At 41.6% G+C, this 22,891-nt stretch overlaps 1 long non-coding RNA gene across 1 annotated transcript; it reads right to left on the reverse strand.

The window, feature by feature from the left end:
* Positions 1–449: 449 nt before the first annotated feature.
* On the reverse strand, positions 450–7,433 carry LOC138602954 (uncharacterized). Its single transcript, XR_011309222.1, has 4 exons — positions 7,144–7,433; positions 6,460–6,894; positions 6,205–6,340; positions 450–2,190 (listed from the first exon to the last, which is right to left on the reverse strand). It is a non-coding gene; the product is annotated as an uncharacterized lncRNA (long non-coding RNA).
* Positions 7,434–22,891: the final 15,458 nt, after the last annotated feature.

A 22,891-nucleotide genomic window follows, 5' to 3' on the forward strand; every position in this document is an offset into this window, starting at 1 on the left:
ATCCAAGTGAACTTGAAGATTCAAGGGGACTAGCAGCTGTTCGGATCCATGTTGAACGTGCGATAGGCCTTGTAAGGAACAAGTACACCATCTTACAAAGCACAATACCCATCTCTCTCTGCCGGACTGCAACTCCAGGAGAGCTTACATCTCTTGACAAGATGGTCAGAGTGTGCTGTGCTCTGTGCAACATTTGCCCATCTGTTGTCTCCTCAGAGTAGCATGGACGTCAGTAACATTGTGTACCCTGTGTAACATAAAAATGTAAATCATTTTTAATTTGTTTTTCTTGTTATGCATGGCTGTTACTCATTGTTACTATGCAATAAACCCAGGTGGAAGTATATTACTCATATTTTATTCATTTTTAATAAACTAATTCATAGTTATATACATTTTCACAGAAATCCTAATACAATAATATATAAGATACACAGTATAACAGTAATGTACAGTAAAACACAGATGTATAACAATATACAAATGTAGGCTGGTAATTAAAATATTTAACCATCGCTAATGAAGCTGAAAAAAACCCATTCTAACAGTTTGTAGTGATTGGCACACATTACACTGCTGTATTTCTTTGATAAAACATATGTTAGAATATTCAAAACAGCAAATTAAAGGATAAAGCCTCAGCTGTAAGTAACAAAATGTGTGCCAGCCAACCACAGTAACATATTTCCAACATCTCCATGTAACAGTTTTATAATATATTTAGTCCATAGACCAATTTTTTTACTTTTGATACAATACAACTGAAATACTAGCCTCATGAAAAAGGTGAATGACTTCAAGAAGTTTTAACATAAAACATGAGTGCAGTTGAAAAAAAGCAAACATTTTGATATTACATTTTTCTTTCTGTGACATTCAAAGGAGCAGAAAATATCTGTGCCAACCAAACCTGGTCTACCATACTAGAAACTAGAAGCATGTTACATGAAGTGAAACTGAACTACTATGATACTAAACTTGTTTTCTTCACTCCACACATTTACATGTCTTGGATACCCTGATCAGCTTAAGGCAAGACCTATGAAAGTGCTTCTGCCAACAGTTTCCAGATGTGCAAATAATGACATCTGTGTCAGCAGGTTTACCACAGTAGCATCCCATTTCAGGTGGCTGTTCTGTGGCTGCAGTGTCTGGGAGTGAGGCGTGGTGCTGTATACCAGTCCCCCTGCAGCTCAGGTAGCACTCCAGTCTTGATGAATTCCACGACTTTGGGGTAGGCATCACGGAAGCAGACAGGATCGTATGGGATCCGCTGGGTGAAAACTTTCTGTGGTGTCCAAACCATAAAATCACAGTAACTCACCTCTGCAATATGCATTTGAGCTTGCACTTGATACAAGTACAAGTGGTTGGACTTCAGTGCCATTGCTCCATCCTCTTCCATGCCGAGACAGAATGATGGATCCGTGCAGCTTTCAGTGAGGGAGCAGTCCCTGGATTTGAAGGGGCATTTTATTTCCAGAATGGTATCACCATGGCAACTGCAGGTGACCATACCATCAGGTGATGCTCCAATCCAGGGGAGTTCTGAGTTGATGATGAACCCTGATGCCTTAACCTGGAAGTCTTCATGGTGGTCTTGCATCATAGCACTGTAGTTTGCCCTTGCTCTTTCTTCGTTCACTTGACCCCATCTGACAAAGATTGAAATAGAAACTATGTATTACAATGTGACCATGTCTGAGTGATGTTGTCTGCCTATCAACATTTACCAGAAGGTGTTGCATTCTGACCACAAGCGTCATCAATTAATTTGCATATAAACGTGTGCCTATCATGCTACAATAGTGTTATGTTTTTTTATTCAGCAAACCACTATAAGCAATGGCCTTATGACAGTATTGTGGAACCCCTTCTGGTAAATGTTGACAGGTAATAGCTGTTAATATCCTGCAGACACTCTAATTCAAGTCTCACACAGTGGTCCTTGAAAGTTTGTGAAGCCTTTAAAAGTTTCTATATTTCTGCAAAAATCTGACCTCAAACATCAGATTTCCGCCGTCCTTAAAGTAGATCAAGAAAACCAGATAAAACAAATGAGACAAAAATATTATACTTGGACCATCTCAGCTGCATCCAAGATGGAGCAGCTTGTATCTCTGGAGCCTTCCGTGCCCGTCCAGCTGGAGAATGAGAAATGACGCCACCTCCAGGTGGTCAGACTTGTTCCTGAGTGGTTGAAGAAGAATAAAAGAGGTCACACCAGATACTGAAAGCAAAGGTTCTGATATTTTTGCCACTTACAGATATGTAATGTTGGATCATCTTTCATAATAAAGAAATGACCAATTTTAATATGTTTGCCTTGTGTTTAATTGGGTTCTCTTTATCTGCTTTTATGGCTTATGTGAAAATCTGATGATGCTTTAGGTTAGATAATACAAAAAAAAAAAAAAGAAAATACAAAAGCTTCACAAACTTTAAAGTACCACAGTATGCAAGCTGCAAGCCTCAGAATAAATTACACCAATTAATCCTGCTTTATAGCTTTATATTGAGCATGAAATTCTCAAGAGATGCGCTGTAGGCCAATGCATAGATATTCGGGATGTAACGATACCTCGCAATGCAGTTAAATATCGATACATATAAGTGACGAGTCAAATGGATAAGATGAAGAGATGAATCGCAATACTGTTTTTTAAACAGCAGAGGGCGCTATCTGCTTTTGGCTTCTCTTGTGCGACGTCATCACGTCTTTTGCGTCTGTAGTTGAATAGAGGAGTAAATAAATAGTTTCAACGTCGCAATTGGTTTTCCACAACATCAGCAGGAAAAGTCAATCTGATATCACTTTTGTGCAGCCCTCCATCAGTGCATCAGAGTCTGTAGGTGTGTCCCAATCCAGGGGCTGCACCCTGTTTTGTCACCTGCATGTAAACTTTTAGCACGCGATGCTGCTGCTGCTGTCACGCAATGTCGGCTAGTTTACGCTTTCAGGGCTTTTCAGTTAGGTGAGGCAGCTTTTTCCTGTTATCAGCGACACCTCGCCCTGGTGTTGGTTAATGCTGTGGCCAGTGTTGTAGTCTAGACCACACCACTACAGTATGCATCCACACATAATTGAGAGCATTCTGAAAGACTGAATATGTGTTATCAACATGTCAATTATTATTATTATTATTATTATTATTAACTATAAAGATCAGATTTTAACACGCAGTTGTATAGCAGTACTAACAACAAATATTCACACCATGGCTAACAAATACATGAAAAGCAGACAAAAAGAGACAAATGTTTCACTCTTTCAATAGCTCTGACAGCTAGTGATATCTAACATATCATATAGTCATTGAATTGTGTAAATGTCTGAAATTAATGCACCTTTAAGATGACCATGAATTAACTGTACTCTCATTTGCATATAGTAATTGACTTTATTAATTTCAATTGTTTATACCAGCTTTGCATGTTGGCTGATATTTACTTAACTTTCTGTTTCTCCACTCTAACCAAGGATGCTTTTAAATTCCTGAGACTGACTCTCTCTCCACAGGGCTGGCCAGGTCGAGTTCAAATCTAAAAGGAACAAGGGCATATCCTGTTCCTTAACTTATATCACTGTTTATCATCAAAACATTGCATTCTGTTGACACACACACACACACACACACACAGACCAACAACAGCAGCAGCATCTCCTCCCTTCTCCCGCATTCATTCATCAACCACACTAAACATGAGTGAAGTTAGCTCGCTCTAGATGCGACTTAATATACCAAACAATCGTGCGGTCGGCACATGCGCACTTGCATTGCTTCGGCTTCAAAAGCTCTGGCTGTAGGCATTAGTGGGGCTGGAGCCATCGGCTAGAACTGATAGGGCTCGGGACCACGACGGTCCTCCACCACACTAAAGTGCTCTTCAGGGGACTCTGGAGGGGAGCCCTCTATGGCATATGTGCCTCGTGACTGTGTCGCTTTCCATTTTTCTCTGGCCAGAGGAGTCACTGAGCTGCCAGACACACCCACCCACCTCTCAGCCCCCTCTCAGCCCCTTGCCCACTTTGAGCAGTTTTCAAAATTGTGCAGTGGGTGGAGTTATGGTCAGACCTGTGGGTGCAGTTACACTTTAAACGTTATGTCATCTACCACGTTTAAATGTATGTTTAATCGTGATCAGTCCAGTGACGGTAACAATTGGAAACGAAATCGCACTGTATCCTACTTCCTGTCGGGACACACATCCTCACGGCGTGTGTGCGCTGCAGGTGTAAGCGCAGCGCCGGCACGAGGTGCCGCTGATAACGCACATCCAAAGCCGCCACGCATAATTAAAAGCCTGCGTCAAAAGCGAGCCTGATCATCCCGCCGACATTACGTCACGAGCTTGTTTACAGTTTACAGGCAAATGACACACAGACTCTGCATGCTCAGCATCAGCTCACTCTGTGCCTTGATGAAGAGCTGCACTAATATGATGTCAGACAGACTTTTGTTGTAGATTAATCATCGAAAACAAGAAAATGGCGACTGCTCTTTTTGTACCAAGCAACAATAAGTAGCAGCTCTACTTCTTTCAGTTAATCTGCCTCACAATCGCACGTCCTGCGATGTGACTATTACACATGCGCACATCAGAACTGAAGTGTAAAAATATTTTCTGTTCATTATGAAACTGTGGCGGGACAAATTAGACTATGGTGGGCCGCCTCAGTCTAGGTGATTAATGGGAAACACTGAATATATTTTGTAGTGCAGTTTTTATTGCCATGGCAAAGTTTCACACAAAATTAAGTGCAAAAATCTAAATTTGAAGAAACCAAAATGCATAATCTGTATATTTTCAGTACACACACGCAGTTTTATTAAGCCTACATCTATCCAAGCACCTACAGTATGTCCAATCTGAAGTGAAAGAACACAGCAATATGTATATTTAAAAGAAAAAGGTTGTAATGTAAGTGTCATACTTTTCTATCGGCATTCAGTTGGTTAGAAAGTGTCTCAAGGCGGCAATCTTAGATCGCTTGCAGGACTCGATTGCGCCTTTGACAGCTGTGGGAGCCTAGACTGGAGTTGAGGCGGCTGAAACTCTAACTTGTGCTACTGGCTAGCTGACGTTAGAATATGTCATCTAGTAATTTTAAGTCAAAAGATCCTGTGTTTTAGTTGCGTGTGGAAATTGGCATCGCAATCACGATAGTATTATCTTAACAAACAATCCATTTTACTTCACATGCTTAACATAAAATGACGTGTGCTCATACTTACAGGAATATAGTTCTATTAGCGAACTATTAGCTGCTGACTTCACATTGCTAACAATCTGCTGCTTCAGTTTTGCACACTGACCAGCTACAGCACCCTCAAAGGGTCAAAACTCAAACTCAGAAACGCAATGAATTTAAAAATACAGCCACCACTACCCTACCAACAGTCAAGTTTCAAACAAAAATACACACCTAGGTTTACGTAGGCGATCTGAGTGAGGGGCTAAAATACAGTTAAAATTTTCCAGGACAACATCAATTATTTCCAGGATATTTGGTCATTTTAATCCATGTGTTTCCAGGACTGGAAAACTAGTCTCTTAATTTCCAGGTTTTCCAGGACGTGTGGGAACTTTGCTATACAACCTCAAAATTAAAAAGGATTATTTAAATTTATATTTCTTTATAAATATGAGAAAATTGTATCGTGATTAAACGTATCGTGAACTCGGTATCGGGATTCATATCGAATCGTTCGTTACATCCCTAATAGATCTCCTATCAAACTTATCTATAACCTATGAAGCTTGCTGCCTCAGTGGAGAACTGAGAAGCACGGGGAGAGCAAATTCTTTTGATCAAGGATGCAGGTCTGTCTGCCTCACAGAACACTGACGCTGTCACTCCTCCTGCCCTCTGATCAAACCAAACCCTAGATTTACTTTGCTCCCTGGTCTCCTTCTCAACTACCAAACACTGTGAAAAAATGTCAGTAACACAATAACATATGCTGTCGCTAGAGAGCAACCTAACACTAAATTGTATTTAGAGACTAAGATTGATTAGGTTCAGGACAATCTTTCATAGTACTACTTTCAAAACGGAATGGCTTGTCATGAATATTACCTGAACTGATGAAAATATTAAAAGTCTTACCTATACATAGCCCGATCATTATAGCTGTTACACTCCAATACAATTGAAATAGGCCTATTTATAACCACAACAAGCTGGTTTATAATGTTTACCTGTTGCTGTGTTAGATCATCAAAGACCTTGGCTCTCTCAACCAGCAGCAAGGGCAAATCCATCTCCAGCCTGGTGCTCGAGTACAAGGTTGAAAGAGGAGTGGGCCAGTCCAGCTGCATCACCTTTGGTGTTTACCTGTGGGAGTGGTATTTAAATGGGAGAGAGTACTGCACACTCATTTCAGCTCCATTTAGGTTATTTTAATTACCAACATTAAAACAAGCTGTCTTCATCGGGTTATCTGGCTATCTTACCTGTGAGAGTGGCCCTCAGTGACAGAGAGGATGGCACTTTTCTTTAGCTTGGACTCACGCGTTTCACTATTATGAAGCATCTCAAAAAACGTCTTGCATTCTTCATCCGATGGTCTGCTATCAGGAAAACCAGGGCCTTGGACATGACGGGGCTCTTGTTTTTGACCAAAGCTGATGTTGGAGAAGTCTGCATATTGGACACATCTGACAGAGTCCATGTTGGCCGGGCCCATGCACAGGGCTTCTGGGTGCAAGCCTGCCCATTTCTGATATCCACAGCAGCCAACACATTACATACATTAGAGCTGCTGCATGAGAGCAGACCTCTCCTAAGCCTGCCTTACAGGTGCAGTGAGCCATAAAGACAGTCCCATCCTCCTGAACTGTGATCCAGGGGTGTGTCGGGGTTGCACTGAGGCTCTGTGAATGCTTCACCTGCAGTTTACAACACAAATAGCGAATTACAAGCTTAGCAAGCTAGCTAGACCATAACCCATATGGTTAAAGTTCAACACATGTATAACATTATTTAGGGCAGCTGGCTATTTTATTTTACATGAATTATAGCTACGTTGGTAAACGTAACGCTTAGTTTAAAACGGTCGAGAAAACATGAATCATGTTTTACTAGCTTAAACTTCCGAGCAAATTCGTAACAGAGTAAGTAAATATTTTGTCACATACCTTTCCTGATGATCAACAAAAGCTTCTTCATATTCAAATGGTAAACTTTAGGATCATTAACCCATCCTGAAGTGAAGTAGCGGTAAGCTTCAGTGCTCTTAAATGCCTTTAGGGACTCCCCGGTATAAGGAGAGCGACACATTTCCAGCGGACTTCAGTGGAGTCAGTAGTTCACTTGGAAGTACATAAGGATCCAAACCCAAAATATCGATTTCATTGCAGTAGCGTTGCTTTTCGCCAGCAGAGAAATGGGCAATTTTCGTCTGTTGATGGCGCTGCGGTCCTAAAGATGGCGGTCACAACAAAAAAGTCACGTGACTGATGCCCATGAATAGGCATTAGAAATACTAAACCTCATAGATACTGGCTCTAAATTAGAAAACAGACACCCGTTTATGATTTGCTTTTAGTTTTCAGCTTCATTCATGGGTATCGGTCACGTGACTTTTTGGTTGTGGCCGCCATCTTTAGGACCGTAGCGCCATCAACCGGTTCCAGTGAAAAATGGTTCGTCAGACGGAAATCGTCTCTCATTATTTACGACCAAGTGACTTCCAAGTGAACTACTGACTCCGCTGAAGTCCGCTGGACATTTGCCAAATTTGTCCTTTGCAGGTATTTACATGTACCTCGTCCGTAGTCCCTCTCCTTATACCGGGGAGTCCCTCAAGGCATTTAAGAGCACTGAAACTTACCACTGCTTCCTAATGATCCTACAGTTTATCAGTCCTATGGGTTAATGATCCTACAGTTTATCATGTGATAAGAAAGAACCTTTTGTTGATCATCAGGAAAGGTAAGTTAAAACCTATTTATTTACTATGTTACTAACTTGCTAGGAAGTTTAAGCTAGTAGGTAATGATGAACTGATGAACGCATTTAAACTTAGCGTTACGTTTACCAACGTAGCTATAATTCATGTAAAATAAAATAGCCAGCTGCCCTAAATAATGTTATACATGTGTTGAACTTTAACCATATGGGTTATGGTCTAGCTAGCTTGCTAAGCTTGTAATTCGCTATTTGTGTTGTAAACTGCAGGTGAAGCATTCACAGAGCCTCAGTGCAACCCCGACACACCCCTGGATCACAGTTCAGGAGGATGGGACTGTCTTTATGGCTCACTGCACCTGTAAGGCAGGCTTAGGAGAGGTCTGCTCTCATGCAGCAGCTCTAATGTATGTAATGTGTTGGCTGCTGTGGATATCAGAAATGGGCAGGCTTGCACCCAGAAGCCCTGTGCATGGGCCCGGCCAACATGGACTCTGTCAGATGTGTCCAATATGCAGACTTCTCCAACATCAGCTTTGGTCAAAAACAAGAGCCCCGTCATGTCCAAGGCCCTGGTTTTCCTGATAGCAGACCATCGGATGAAGAATGCAAGACGTTTTTTGAGATGCTTCATAATAGTGAAACGCGTGAGTCCAAGCCAAAGAAAAGTGCCATCCTCTCTGTCACTGAGGGCCACTCCCACAGGTAAGATAGCCAGATAACCCGATGAAGACAGCTTGTTTTAATGTTGGTAATTAAAATAACCTAAATGGAGCTGAAATGAGTGTGCAGTACTCTCTCCCATTTAAATACCACTCCCACAGGTAAACACCAAAGGTGATGCAGCTGGACTGGCCCACTCCTCTTTCAACCTTGTACTCGAGCACCAGGCTGGAGATGGATTTGCCCTTGCTGCTGGTTGAGAGAGCCAAGGTCTTTGATGATCTAACACAGCAACAGGTAAACATTATAAACCAGCTTGTTGTGGTTATAAATAGGCCTATTTCAATTGTATTGGAGTGTAATAGCTATAATGATCGGGCTATGTATAGGTAAGACTTTTAATATTTCATCAGTTCAGGTAATATTCATGACAAGCCATTCCGTTTTGAAAGTAGTACTATGAAAGATTGTCCTGAACCTAATCAATCTTAGTCTCTAAATACAATTTAGTGTTAGGTTGCTCTCTAGCGACAGCATATGTTATTGTGTTACTGACATTTTTTCACAGTGTTTGGTAGTTGAGAAGGAGACCAGGGAGCAAAGTAAATCTAGGGTTTGGTTTGATCAGAGGGCAGGAGGAGTGACAGCGTCAGTGTTCTGTGAGGCAGACAGACCTGCATCCTTGATCAAAAGAATTTGCTCTCCCCGTGCTTCTCAGTTCTCCACTGAGGCAGCAAGCTTCATAGGTTATAGATAAGTTTGATAGGAGATCTATTAGGGATGTAACGAACGATTCGATATGAATCCCGATACCGAGTTCACGATACGTTTAATCACGATACAATTTTCTCATATTTATAAAGAAATATAAATTTAAATAATCCTTTTTAATTTTGAGGTTGTATAGCAAAGTTCCCACACGTCCTGGAAAACCTGGAAATTAAGAGACTAGTTTTCCAGTCCTGGAAACACATGGAAATGGATTAAAATGACCAAATATCCTGGAAATAATTGATGTTGTCCTGGAAAATTTTAACTGTATTTTAGCCCCTCACTCAGATCGCCTACGTAAACCTAGGTGTGTATTTTTGTTTGAAACTTGACTGTTGGTAGGGTAAGCTGTGCGGTATGATAGGTATGCCCTCTCCCGACACGCAATGTCTCCTTCTAGTGGTGGCTGTATTTTTAAATTCATTGCGTTTCTGAGTTTGAGTTTTGACCCTTTGAGGGTGCTGTAGCTGGTCAGTGTGCAAAACTGAAGCAGCAGATTGTTAGCAATGTGAAGTCAGCAGCTAATAGTTCGCTAATAGAACTATATTCCTGTAAGTATGAGCACACGTCATTTTATGTTAAGCATGTGAAGTAAAATGGATTGTTTGTTAAGATAATACTATCGTGATTGCGATGCCAATTTCCACGCGCAACTAAAACACAGGATCTTTTGACTTAAAATTACTAGATGACATATTCTAACGTCAGCTAGCCAGTAGCACAAGTTAGAGTTTCAGCCGCCTCAACTCCAGTCTAGGCTCCCACAGCTGTCAAAGGCGCAATCGAGTCCTGCAAGCGATCTAAGATTGCCGCCTTGAGACACTTTCTAACCAACTGAATGCCGATAGAAAAGTATGACACTTACATTACAACCTTTTTCTTTTAAATATACATATTGCTGTGTTCTTTCACTTCAGATTGGACATACTGTAGGTGCTTGGATAGATGTAGGCTTAATAAAACTGCGTGTGTGTACTGAAAATATACAGATTATGCATTTCGGTTTCTTCAAATTTAGATTTTTGCACTTAATTTTGTGTGAAACTTTGCCATGGCAATAAAAACTGCACTACAAAATATATTCAGTGTTTCCCATTAATCACCTAGACTGAGGCGGCCCACCATAGTCTAATTTGTCCCGCCACAGTTTCATAATGAACAGAAAATATTTTTACACTTCAGTTCTGATGTGCGCATGTGCAATAGTCACATCGCAGGACGTGCGATTGTGAGGCAGATTAACTGAAAGAAGTAGAGCTGTTACTTATTGTTGCTTGGTACAAAAAGAGCAGTCGCCATTTTCTTGTTTTCGATGATTAATCTACAACAAAAGTCCATCTGACATCATATTAGTGCAGCTCTTCATCAAGGCACAGAGTGAGCTGATGCTGAGCATGCAGAGTCTGTGTGTCATTTGCCTGTAAACTGTAAACAAGCTCGTGACGTAATGTCGGCGGGATGATCAGGCTCGCTTTTGACGCAGGCTTTTAATTATGCGTGGCGGCTTTGGATGTGCGTTATCAGCGGCACCTCGTGCCGGCGCTGCGCTTACACCTGCAGCGCACACACGCCGTGAGGATGTGTGTCCCGACAGGAAGTAGGATACAGTGCGATTTCGTTTCCAATTGTTACCGTCACTGGACTGATCACGATTAAACATACATTTAAACATGGTAGATGACATAACGTTTAAAGTGTAACTGCACCCACAGGTCTGACCATAACTCCACCCACTGCACAATTTTGAAAACTGCTCAAAGTGGGCAAGGGGCTGAGAGGGGGCTGAGAGGTGGGTGGGTGTGTCTGGCAGCTCAGTGACTCCTCTGGCCAGAGAAAAATGGAAAGCGACACAGTCACGAGGCACATATGCCATAGAGGGCTCCCCTCCAGAGTCCCCTGAAGAGCACTTTAGTGTGGTGGAGGACCGTCGTGGTCCCGAGCCCTATCAGTTCTAGCCGATGGCTCCAGCCCCACTAATGCCTACAGCCAGAGCTTTTGAAGCCGAAGCAATGCAAGTGCGCATGTGCCGACCGCACGATTGTTTGGTATATTAAGTCGCATCTAGAGCGAGCTAACTCCACTCATGTTTAGTGTGGTTGATGAATGAATGCGGGAGAAGGGAGGAGATGCTGCTGCTGTTGTTGGTCTGTGTGTGTGTGTGTGTGTGTGTGTGTGTGTGTCAACAGAATGCAATGTTTTGATGATAAACAGTGATATAAGTTAAGGAACAGGATATGCCCTTGTTCCTTTTAGATTTGAACTCGACCTGGCCAGCCCTGTGGAGAGAGAGTCAGTCTCAGGAATTTAAAAGCATCCTTGGTTAGAGTGGAGAAACAGAAAGTTAAGTAAATATCAGCCAACATGCAAAGCTGGTATAAACAATTGAAATTAATAAAGTCAATTACTATATGCAAATGAGAGTACAGTTAATTCATGGTCATCTTAAAGGTGCATTAATTTCAGACATTTACACAATTCAATGACTATATGATATGTTAGATATCACTAGCTGTCAGAGCTATTGAAAGAGTGAAACATTTGTCTCTTTTTGTCTGCTTTTCATGTATTTGTTAGCCATGGTGTGAATATTTGTTGTTAGTACTGCTATACAACTGCGTGTTAAAATCTGATCTTTATAGTTAATAATAATAATAATAATAATAATAATTGACATGTTGATAACACATATTCAGTCTTTCAGAATGCTCTCAATTATGTGTGGATGCATACTGTAGTGGTGTGGTCTAGACTACAACACTGGCCACAGCATTAACCAACACCAGGGCGAGGTGTCGCTGATAACAGGAAAAAGCTGCCTCACCTAACTGAAAAGCCCTGAAAGCGTAAACTAGCCGACATTGCGTGACAGCAGCAGCAGCATCGCGTGCTAAAAGTTTACATGCAGGTGACAAAACAGGGTGCAGCCCCTGGATTGGGACACACCTACAGACTCTGATGCACTGATGGAGGGCTGCACAAAAGTGATATCAGATTGACTTTTCCTGCTGATGTTGTGGAAAACCAATTGCGACGTTGAAACTATTTATTTACTCCTCTATTCAACTACAGACGCAAAAGACGTGATGACGTCGCACAAGAGAAGCCAAAAGCAGATAGCGCCCTCTGCTGTTTAAAAAACAGTATTGCGATTCATCTCTTCATCTTATCCATTTGACTCGTCACTTATATGTATCGATATTTAACTGCATTGCGAGGTATCGTTACATCCCGAATATCTATGCATTGGCCTACAGCGCATCTCTTGAGAATTTCATGCTCAATATAAAGCTATAAAGCAGGATTAATTGGTGTAATTTATTCTGAGGCTTGCAGCTTGCATACTGTGGTACTTTAAAGTTTGTGAAGCTTTTGTATTTTCTTTTTTTTTTTTTTGTATTATCTAACCTAAAGCATCATCAGATTTTCACATAAGCCATAAAAGCAGATAAAGAGAACCCAATTAAACACAAGGCAAACATATTAAAATTGGTCATTTCTTTATTATGAAAGATGATCCAACATTACATATCTGTAAGTGGCAAAAATATCAGAACCTTTGCTTTCAGTATCTGGTGTGACCTCTTTTATTCTTCTTCAACCACTCAGGAACAAGTCTGACCACCTGGAGGTGGCGTCATTTCTCATTCTCCAGCTGGACGGGCACGGAAGGCTCCAGAGATACAAGCTGCTCCATCTTGGATGCAGCTGAGATGGTCCAAGTATAATATTTTTGTCTCATTTGTTTTATCTGGTTTTCTTGATCTACTTTAAGGACGGCGGAAATCTGATGTTTGAGGTCAGATTTTTGCAGAAATATAGAAACTTTTAAAGGCTTCACAAACTTTCAAGGACCACTGTGTGAGACTTGAATTAGAGTGTCTGCAGGATATTAACAGCTATTACCTGTCAACATTTACCAGAAGGGGTTCCACAATACTGTCATAAGGCCATTGCTTATAGTGGTTTGCTGAATAAAAAAACATAACACTATTGTAGCATGATAGGCACACGTTTATATGCAAATTAATTGATGACGCTTGTGGTCAGAATGCAACACCTTCTGGTAAATGTTGATAGGCAGACAACATCACTCAGACATGGTCACATTGTAATACATAGTTTCTATTTCAATCTTTGTCAGATGGGGTCAAGTGAACGAAGAAAGAGCAAGGGCAAACTACAGTGCTATGATGCAAGACCACCATGAAGACTTCCAGGTTAAGGCATCAGGGTTCATCATCAACTCAGAACTCCCCTGGATTGGAGCATCACCTGATGGTATGGTCACCTGCAGTTGCCATGGTGATACCATTCTGGAAATAAAATGCCCCTTCAAATCCAGGGACTGCTCCCTCACTGAAAGCTGCACGGATCCATCATTCTGTCTCGGCATGGAAGAGGATGGAGCAATGGCACTGAAGTCCAACCACTTGTACTTGTATCAAGTGCAAGCTCAAATGCATATTGCAGAGGTGAGTTACTGTGATTTTATGGTTTGGACACCACAGAAAGTTTTCACCCAGCGGATCCCATACGATCCTGTCTGCTTCCGTGATGCCTACCCCAAAGTCGTGGAATTCATCAAGACTGGAGTGCTACCTGAGCTGCAGGGGGACTGGTATACAGCACCACGCCTCACTCCCAGACACTGCAGCCACAGAACAGCCACCTGAAATGGGATGCTACTGTGGTAAACCTGCTGACACAGATGTCATTATTTGCACATCTGGAAACTGTTGGCAGAAGCACTTTCATAGGTCTTGCCTTAAGCTGATCAGGGTATCCAAGACATGTAAATGTGTGGAGTGAAGAAAACAAGTTTAGTATCATAGTAGTTCAGTTTCACTTCATGTAACATGCTTCTAGTTTCTAGTATGGTAGACCAGGTTTGGTTGGCACAGATATTTTCTGCTCCTTTGAATGTCACAGAAAGAAAAATGTAATATCAAAATGTTTGCTTTTTTTCAACTGCACTCATGTTTTATGTTAAAACTTCTTGAAGTCATTCACCTTTTTCATGAGGCTAGTATTTCAGTTGTATTGTATCAAAAGTAAAAAAATTGGTCTATGGACTAAATATATTATAAAACTGTTACATGGAGATGTTGGAAATATGTTACTGTGGTTGGCTGGCACACATTTTGTTACTTACAGCTGAGGCTTTATCCTTTAATTTGCTGTTTTGAATATTCTAACATATGTTTTATCAAAGAAATACAGCAGTGTAATGTGTGCCAATCACTACAAACTGTTAGAATGGGTTTTTTTCAGCTTCATTAGCGATGGTTAAATATTTTAATTACCAGCCTACATTTGTATATTGTTATACATCTGTGTTTTACTGTACATTACTGTTATACTGTATATCTTATATATTATTGTATTAGGATTTCTGTGAAAATGTATATAACTATGAATTAGTTTATTAAAAATGAATAAAATATGAGTAATATACTTCCACCTGGGTTTATTGCATAGTAACAATGAGTAACAGCCATGCATAACAAGAAAAACAAATTAAAAATGATTTACATTTTTATGTTACACAGGGTACACAATGTTACTGACGTCCATGCTACTCTGAGGAGACAACAGATGGGCAAATGTTGCACAGAGCACAGCACACTCTGACCATCTTGTCAAGAGATGTAAGCTCTCCTGGAGTTGCAGTCCGGCAGAGAGAGATGGGTATTGTGCTTTGTAAGATGGTGTACTTGTTCCTTACAAGGCCTATCGCACGTTCAACATGGATCCGAACAGCTGCTAGTCCCCTTGAATCTTCAAGTTCACTTGGATGCAGTTGCTGTTTTCCTTTAGTGAAGGCAGGGATATTGAGATGAGCGCTGTACAAGCCCACAGCATCTCCAATGTTGAACACTCGATCTGCCAGGACCACATCGCCAGGTAACAGACTTTCAGGTAGCCGCAGTTTTCTGTGATGTGCTCATGCTTCTGTTATGACTTGTTTGCCCCCTCCAGCCATGAGACAAATTATATGACTCCCTGTGGAGTTATTGATATCAAACACTTGGCAGTATTATGATGCTAATACTGTGAATATGTTTGTGCTCAGCCTTTCATGTTTTTAGGTCTCTCGATAAAAAATTAAAAGCAGTCCATTATGGAGGTACAATTTCTGTAACTACTATTTTTGAAACACATGGGTAAACAGATTTGAATCTGTTCCTTACTGGGCCACACTATAAATCTGGACAACCTATCATGCATGCATTTAATGTACTATTAAAAATCCGGCTCACAGTAGGATTTGACGCAACATATATGTAAAGAAGTGCAGAGGTAAATTTGGTCTCATTGTCATTAGAGTCATAAAAAGCATTGAAAGAGAGACAGTCCAGGTCCCACCTGTAGGAATCCGGACATGAAGGTGAAGACGACCATCAGCTTGACGTAGGATGGAAGTATTTTACAGTAACTGTGTTCAACAGTGTGACCTCTCTCCTTCTGAGCTGGGATGCTCTCGCAGTCGTCAGTCTCCATGTCACTGCTGATATCATGGGGTTCCAGCGTCTCAACATCATGGGTCCCGCTTCTCTTTCTTTTAACAGCTTGGTTTTGCTCAAATTTGGTGTAGCTATTGATCTGTCTTAGGCACATAATCGGGACTCAAAGGATTCTCGCTTTTCTTGCCTACAGTGGTAAAATGAGACACAGATAACACATTAAGTGGATGTGGCTAACGTTAGCTAAGCCACAGGTAAGTAACATAAATAGACTAAAGCAATATAGTTGAGCGTTGCTCAAATAACTGTGACCAATTGTAATTTGTGAGGAATTGTTTATGACTGCTAACATGCTAAAGGTACGCTAATTAACGTCAGGTACGGAGTTCACTCACCCGAAATAAAGTGCTCATTCACAGTCTGGAGTGTGCTGTAGGAGTCCAGTGGTCCCTCTTTATGGCAGCGATCCACTTCTGTTTCCTTTCCATGTTTTTGGGAATGTTATGTTAAAAGTTAGTCCGGTCTTTTTTTGCCTTACTGGTCCTACAGCCCACGGCACAGCGGATAGACGGCATATCTCCTGTTGACTTCCGGTCCCAGGTCGGTCCTAAAGATGCGCCGCGTCTACTGTGTGACGTCACGTGATGTCAATGTACGTGTTTAAGGCAGGTGATGTCACAAGATGTGATGTCATAGGATTGTTATATATCAAAGGAACTCTTTGATCTTGTTTAAATATAAAAGGTCTCCTCTCGACTCAAACACACATGCTACGACCATTGTAGAACACATCTGTGCGAGACAAGACAACCCATTACTAATCTAAACTGCAAACAACAAACTACAACAAAATGATTCGACCAAAGAAAGACAATTTGACCATGTCAGATTTGGCAAGACTCCAGCTTTTGTTAGACCAGGCTGAGGCAAATGATTGCACGGGTGGAGAAAGTGTAGACCAGCCCCGCAAGTATTGCAAAAAACACCAGAAACCTGACCCTGAGATTTTGAAGGCAGAAATAAAGCGACAGAAGCAAGAAAAGGAGGACTATTTTAATTCGCTTGCTGCAGAGGAGATCGAACAGAAGAGACTCGAAAAGCAGCAAGCCATTGACAAAGCCAATTGTCAGAGACTTCAGGCAAGAGACTATGTCAGAAAATTCAACGGTGACCTTCAATTCACCCAAGTGCACCAGGAGAATGAAGCATTGGTGAAATTTAGGCGTGAAAAAAAGATTGCTGAAGGCCAAAGAAGACGGAAGTCTGAAGAGATGAGGCTTCGACTGGACAAACAAAGCGCTCTGAAAGAAGAGCAGAATAAAAAAATTCTTCAGAAAGAGAGGCTTTACAACCAGATCAGTTGTAACAATGAGAAAATAACGGAGAAGGAACAGCTGAGACAGATAGAGAAACAGTCTGAGAAAGAAGAAAGAAAGAGGCTTCAGGTCCTTGATGAATTGCACTCTAAGGAGCAACAAAATCAGGCCAAAGAAACAGCAAAGGTAAGTCAAATTCTTCATGACAATCGACTGGAGGAAATCTCTAAGAAGAACCTCTGCAGAGAAAAGGAGACACAAAAATCAAAGCTGGAAGATTTGAAAAGAATACGTGATCAGCTTGACATAAACAAAAAGGAGCAGGAAAGAAATCATTACAAAGAAGAACAATTCAAAAATAGGCAGGAAATAATAGAAATTGCATCAGATAAATTGGCAGTTAGAAAGAGGCAGCAGGCTGCCGCTACAACCCAGTGGGAGGAGGCCCAACTGTCTAAAATATCTGAACCAAATGCAGAATTGAAAAACAAGAAGGATAAAGAGATGGACAAGGCCGAAATGCTCAAGTCGATTTCTGCTCACAGAGAAACAAAGATACGTGAGAAAGAGCAGAAAAAGAAAGAGGAGAAGCAGAGGGACCTGGACTGGCTTCAGGCCCAGAATGAGGCTGACAGGTTGATTCTCAAAGAAGAAAAACAAAAGGTTGAGAAGATCAAGGAAAAAAACAAGAAGTATCAAGACCTAAATGCTTCCTTGATCGCTGAAAAACGTGCCCGTTGTGAAAAGCAGAAAAAGGAGGAACAAAATGCTGAAGCAGAGATCGCCAAACATTTTGCTGAGAATGACCAAGAATTCCACGGTTATGTTAAGGGTGAACTTGAAGCTGCAGGCAGTCAACAAATTGCCATGCTGAAGGCCAGAGGCACTTTTATGGAAAAGCAAGTCATTCCAGGGTGGGGTCATGTCACTGCAGGTGTTACTGGGTCCCCTTACTGTAAAAAAGAAACACGGGAATTATTGCACAGATATTCCACTGAAAAAACACCGTCCACTGAGCTGGATTTGGAGCAGGACAAGCTGCATCCAACCTTTAAGGAGAACAGTGAGGTCTATTCTGCCCAGGCCCCTTTCCCACCCATTCCCACAAAACAAACACCTGCAGGAAAACGCAACCCCCCACCTGGGCATCAGAGCTCCCCCTACTCTGCAAATGATACAGGGGAACCTTTGTCTAGATATGCTACTGACAAAACCCGTAGCATGAAACGGCATTTGGAACAGGACAGTCTGCAGTTAACGCACACAGAAAACAGAAACAGCAATCTGAAGCAGACCTGCCGGCCGCCTGTTTCCACAAAACCAACACCTGCAGGAAAACCCCGCCCCCCTGCCGGGGTGGAGGGATCCTTATACTGTACTACAGACACAGTGGAACCTTTGTCTAGATTTGGCACTGAAGAAACCCGCAGCATGAAACGGCATTTGGAACGGAACAGGCTGCAATTAACTCACGTGGGTAACAGTAAGGCCGATCGGCAGCAGACACGTCTCCCGCCCATCTCCGTAAATAAAGACATACCTGCAGGAGAACGCATCGCCCCCCTTAGGCATAAGAGCTCCCCCTACACTGCAAATGATACTGGGGAACCTTTGCGTAGATATGCTACTGAAGAAACCCGCAGCATGAAACGGCATGTGGAACGGGACAGGCTGCAATTAACTTGCGTGGGTAACAGTAAGGCCGATCGGCAGCAGACCCGTCTCCCGCCCATCTCCGTAAATAAAGACATACCTGCAGGAGAACGCATCGCCCCCCTTAGGCATAAGAGCTCCCCCTACACTGCAAATGATACTGGGGAACCTTTGCGTAGATATGCTACTGAAGAAACCCGCAGCATGAAACGGCATGTGGAACGGGACAGGCTGCAATTAACTCACGTGGGTAACAGTAAGGCCGATCGGCAGCAGACCCGTCTCCCGCCCATCTCCATAAATAAAGACATACCTGCAGGAAAACGCACCGTCCACCCTAGGCATGAGGGCTCCCCCTACACTGCAAATGATACTGGGGAACCTTTGCTTAGATTTGCAACTGAAGAGACCCGCAGCATCAGGCAGCGTTTAGAGGGAAAGAAGCCGGCACTAACTGACAAAGAACGCAGTGCCATTTCCTCAAAGAAAACACCTGCTGCACGACACGGCCCCCCTGTTCATTTGGACAACCAATCCAAGGTTACCCATGAGCCCCTGCCCAGTTTGCAAATCAGGTCCATTAAAAGGCACCCTGCAAATGATACAGGGGAACCTTTGCGTAGATATGCTACTGAAGAAACCCGCAGCATGAAACGGCATTTGGAACGGGACAGGCTGCAATTAACTTGCGTGGGTAACAGTAAGGCCGATCGGCAGCAGACCCGTCTCCCGCCCATCTCCATAAATAAAGACATACCTGCAGGAAAACGCACCGTCCACCCTAGGCATGAGGGCTCCCCCTACACTGCAAATGATACTGGGGAACCTTTGCTTAGATTTGCAACTGAAGAGACCCGCAGCATCAGGCAGCGTTTAGAGGGAAAGAAGCCGGCACTAACTGACAAAGAACGCAGTGCCATTTCCTCAAAGAAAACACCTGCTGCACGACACGGCCCCCCTGTTCATTTGGACAACCAATCCAAGGTTACCCATGAGCCCCTGCCCAGTTTGCAAATCAGGTCCATTAAAAGGCACTAGCAGTGCAACAAGATGTCGGCGAGGAAGCCTTAAAAGGCCAATCCATAACAACTTGTGAAAGGGTTTTCTCCTGGTGCTCAGGTTTCTTCCCATCCTTTAACATGTAAAAAAAACAACTAAAAACTGCTACAGCTATGTGTCATTGTGTATCTGATTTTTCTCCAGGTGCTCTATAGTTCATCATTTAGGGTAGGTTCATCATTTAAGGTAGGTTAAAAAAAACATACATGTCAATACAATAATAATAATCAGATGTAAAAAAATAAAAATACAATAAAAATATTTGAAAATATATATAATGTGTTCAATGTTGTTTGGACCGAACTATGCCTCTATGTCGGATTCCATAAGAAAAGGGAGCTATTAAAATGGCTTTTAAAAGAAATGAATAATGATTAAAAAGAATGAATTATATAAAAGATATGATTTAATCTACATTAAATCACCTCTGTATGAGGCACCACTTAACAAAGTTAAGAAAATAACCATCCACTGCTGTGCTGTGTTGCAGCTTGTTAGGCCGACAATCCTGTTGCTCAACCGGGCTGGAGGAGCAGTGGTTCTGGTGAAGAGATTTGGAGTCGTTGTGTTGGTGTCCTGTTGGAAGAAAACTTCTTTGCTCCATTTTTTCTTACTTGACACCTTTTTCTTACTTAAATACATTTTGCCAAACATGTACTATACTTCTCCATTGTGTATTAATTTAGAGTCCAATCCTAAATACAGCTAATTCCTCTCAGAGATACAAAAAGGAGGTTCAGACAGTAAGAGTGTGGTCATCTTCATGGAAGATGTCAGTGCACATTGTATTGACTATAAACCAAAATTACTATCTTATGAATGATTTCTCTGCTCAAATATTTTTGACATCTTGGAAATGAAGACAAACTTAAATAAAAGTAGAGAAAATATTACAGTATACACTATCAACAATACAGTTAAAAATGTCCATCTTAAAGTTCAAGCTATTTAAGTTGATTTATTTTGTATAATTTAAACCAGGGGTGTCAAATTCATATTAGGTAGTGGGCCGGAATTGTTCAGATGAGACCTCAAAGGGGCCGGGCTATTTTTTGCCAACATCATGATGTCTTAACACATAGATATATCGCTTACTACAGTTTTATTATTTGAAATCATTCAATAAGAGCCAACAGATACTTGTACCAATCAGTGAGCATTTCATGTTGTTGCATAAACAAGAAAAAATGTAAGAAAGCAACATGCAATCCATTAACAAAGATTCATTTCAAATTTGAATGTCTTTGTCATTCACTAACGATATATTTGAAGGAATGTAGGTTAATATTAATAGTACATAATAATACTGTACAACAGTACAGTTGAAGGGAAGTGTAACAATAAGTGGCATGGTAAACTTTTTCATATTTACACTACTCTAAACAACAATACATTTAGTGTTTAAATCTCAATGTGATTCATCAGTTATTAATTTTAAATATTGCTGGTTAAGGCTATAAAACAGCCAGCCTGTGTCCAGAAAGTCCGACCTGATATCGGGGTTAAACCAGCTGCCCTGGGATAAGGGCATTTGTGCAGTGACGAGAGAGAGGAAGAGAGATGGAGGGATTTTTGCCAATCAGGTTTGTGGCTGGCAGTATATGCGAAACTGATAGAGGAAAAGGAACACTCCTATTTTCACTTGCTGGTCGGCACCTGACACTTATTGACTTTTGCCAGCCTGTCGACATCAGGAAGTAGTTTCTGAGCAGTAGCGATTTTGATAATGTCCCTCATATGTCTGTGCATCAGCTGACTGTGCAGTTTGGAAACTTATACGAGCAGGTATTAACGTGAGGGACGAAGTTGTACAGAAAGTTTGCTGATCTGGGTGGGAGTCGGGCTGTTCGGGGGGGGTCCAGGATCAGACCCACAGTGCTGGGTCATGTGCTGGCTGAATATTGATTTGCTACAGCCACTAACTGAAGGTGCGGAACTCTAGAGCTGTGTAACAGCTCCCAACCACTGTGGCAGCTGCTGAGGAAAACAACATAATGAGGGGGGAACACTATGTGTCGGAGTAACACACTTAGACTGTCAACAAGTGCATCATAAAAGATGAATTAACCTTAATAAAGCACTGTTCTCGCTTCAGATCTCACTTCTCGTTCTCGCTTTAGTTAACTGTTAATAAGCACATAGTTAATTGCTATTAACTGAATAATTAAGTATTGTTAATAAAGCAACTGTAAAGGCTTAACAGTGGCATGGGTAAGTAAATTAGACTCACTGAATAAGTTTGTAATGGTAAACAATTATAAGAAACAACACTTTAATTAACGCTTGTAAGCTGTCTAGAAATTGTTAACAACTTTCTTATGAGTGCTTTCAAAACTCTAACAATAAACAGGATTATAATACTATTATTAACACTTACTCAGTCTTATAACCAGGGTTTCCGTTAGAAAAAATCTGTGCCGGTCCACGTGTCCTAGAAGCTTTCAATGTTCCGGACAAATGGGTGAAATTGCGGTCAAATCTTATCTGCTTTTATTTAGCTTAAAAACAACTGATAGGCAGGCTATATCAAGGGCGTAGAATTTGGTATGGAAATTAGTCAATTGTCCCTACAATAATTTTGTCCAAAAATGAATATATGATACGCATAATGTTGAGTCGTGCATGAGACAGCCATCACTCTGTCTGTTACTGTAAACAAGGACTCCCGTCTACAGTTCACAAGGGCCGAGTGCACCAGCTGGGAGTAAAAAAATAGGTATTAAAGAAAAATACATTTTACGGATATATGTCGTATGCCGTTGTCCAATGTACATTTTTCATGTCTCCCTCGAAAGGCCCTTCTGGCACAAAATCTGAGCTCAATCAGCACCTGCAGGGCGGGAACAGCGCTGCGTTTCTGTCCCACACATGCTGCAGCTAAGGGGAGAGCTCTGTAATTAATTGAAACAGGACGCTCTCTCGTTTAATGCCCTTTTATTTAAGTCTCATCTAAGTCTAACTGGTGCACAGGGCGTAATTTCAAGTCTGTAGTGACCTTCAGCTCTAAGTCAGACGTAACATTACACTCAGAAGTACGCCCAGCTGGTGCA

The sequence above is a fragment of the Semicossyphus pulcher genome, unplaced genomic scaffold (assembly GCF_022749685.1).
Source record: "Semicossyphus pulcher isolate SPU_LCO1_2020_fin unplaced genomic scaffold, fSemPul1.0.p SCAF_23, whole genome shotgun sequence".
NCBI lineage: Eukaryota > Metazoa > Chordata > Actinopteri > Labriformes > Labridae > Semicossyphus > Semicossyphus pulcher.